The sequence below is a fragment of the Cebus imitator genome, unplaced genomic scaffold (assembly GCF_001604975.1).
Source record: "Cebus imitator isolate Cc_AM_T3 unplaced genomic scaffold, Cebus_imitator-1.0 Scaffold280, whole genome shotgun sequence".
Taxonomy (NCBI): domain Eukaryota; kingdom Metazoa; phylum Chordata; class Mammalia; order Primates; family Cebidae; genus Cebus; species Cebus imitator.
Window position 1 is genome coordinate 2,334,125 of NW_016107595.1, and position 2,232 is coordinate 2,336,356.

Below are 2,232 nucleotides of genomic sequence, written 5' to 3' on the forward strand. Positions count from 1 at the left end.
TGAACTTACCAGGCAGGGAGGACAGTCACGTTCCCCAGGTGCTCTAAGTTCAGCCAGATCTTGACATCCATCAGAGAGATAGGATGACCCCCACGGTGAAACCAATTGCGTGAAATGCACGTTCTGGAAATCACTTTCTATTTTGGTGGGGGAAATGTGGCTGTACTGTTTTCCTGAGTGTGGCACAGTGGAATCTGATGTTACTTTCCTACCATCTAGGTGTGTGTGTGTGTGTGATAGTGTCTTATTCTGTTGACCAGGCTGGAGTACAGTAGTGTGATCACGGCTCACTGCAGCCTCAACCTCCTGGGCTCAAATGATCCTCCTATCTCAGCCTCCTGAGTAGCCAAGACCACAGGCATGCACCACCACACCTGGCTAATTTTTAAGTTTTTTATACAGACAGGGTTTCGCCGTGTTGCCCAGGCTGGTCTCGAACTCCTGGACTCAAAGCGATCCTCCCTTCCTGACCTCCCAAAGTGCTGGGATTACAGGCATGAGCCACTGTGCCCAGACCAGTTCTTTTTTAAAACAGCTGAGAGTTCTGTTTTGTTTTCTTGAGCATTCACCTTCCTTGTCTAGTTCGGATGCTGGCTGTGGTTCCTGCCTCTGCTGCTCTTCTATAGCGTTTGGGAACTGGGTTGATGGATTTCTGTGAAACACGTTTTCCAAGTGCTGGGCTTTCTCTGGAGGGGGAGGTGGATGCTGGCAGGTGCCTTGCCATGGGCACCTGGCATCAGGTATGGATGGTGGCCAGCAGGTGGAAGTGAGTAAGGACTCTTGTTCCCTCCATGCCAGCCTTCTTTTCGCTGGAAATGCCCCCTCCACATCCCTGGTAGCTCTCTGTCCGGAGAAATCTGGAGTGTGGCAGACATCACTGCCTCTGTCCCCCCCAGCATCTGTGAAGGGAAGTTCAGGACCAGCCTGGGCAATGCAGCAAGAGACCCCACATCTACCAAAACATACAAAACTTAGCCAGACGTGGTGGTGCATGCCTGTGGTCCCAGATACCTGGGAGGCTGAGGCAGGAGGATCATGTGGCCTCTTTTGGATGTGGGAACAACTCAAGACTCAGGGATCCCTTAGAGGTCTCATGGAGAATAACTTCAGGCTTCCTCTTGCTCTGTTCCTCAAAGGTCTGGTCTGCGGGCCCCTGAAGAGAAAACAGGTCTAGCCAAGACGGGGGCAAAATGTGGAGGGGGTGTGCCAGGCCTGGACTGAGCTAAGCACCTGCCCCGGCTCCACACTTATCTTTCTTTTGTCTTCATTTCACCTCTGTGTTTAAAGCACTGTGTGACGTAGCTCCTTAGAGATATAATTTACTGTCTGCTCATTGTCGAGTGTGTGTCTGTCATCTTCACGTTCTTGCAGCGGTTTAACATTTCCTCATTGTTAATTTTTTGTTTTGTTTTATTTTATAAAGACGGGGTTTCACCATGGTGGTCAGCCTGGTCTTGAACTCCTGACCTCAGGTGATCCACCCGCCTTGGCCTCCAAAGTTCTTGGATTACAGGAATGAGCCACCATGCCCAGTCTAATTTTTTTTTTTTTTAAGACAGAATCTCGCACTGTCACCTAGGCTGGAGTGCCGTTGTGCGATCTCTGCTCACTGCAACCTCTGCTTCACAGGTTCACACAATTCTGCCTCAGCCTCCTGAGTAGGTGGGATTACAGGTGCCACCACCACACCTGGCTAATTTTTGTATTTTTAGTAGAGACAGGGTTTTACTATGTTGGCCAGTCTGGCCTCAAACTCCTGACCTGGTGATCTGCCCACCTCAGCCTCCCAAAGTGCTGAGATTACAGGCACATGCCACCACACCTGGCTCAGTTTTTTTATAATTTTTTTTTTTTTAGTGGAACTCATCTATGCACTCTATGATGTGTTTTTCCACCTTTGTGGGATCTCATCTTAAAATATCCTCATGTGGGCTAGGTGTGGTTCCTCACACCTGTAATCCTAGCACTTTGGGAGATTGAGGCAGGAGGATCCCTTGAGCCCAGGAGTTCAAGACCAGCCTGGACAATACAGCGAGAGACCCCATATCTACCAAAACATACAAAAAATTAGCCAGATGTGGCGGTGCATGCCTGTGGTCCCAGATACTGAGGAGGCTGAGGCAGGAGGATCACCTGTGCCTGGGAGGTTGAAGCTTCAGTGATGAGCCATGATCACACCAGTGTACTCCAGCCTGGGTGACAGAGCAAGACCCTGTCTTAAAAAAAAAAAAA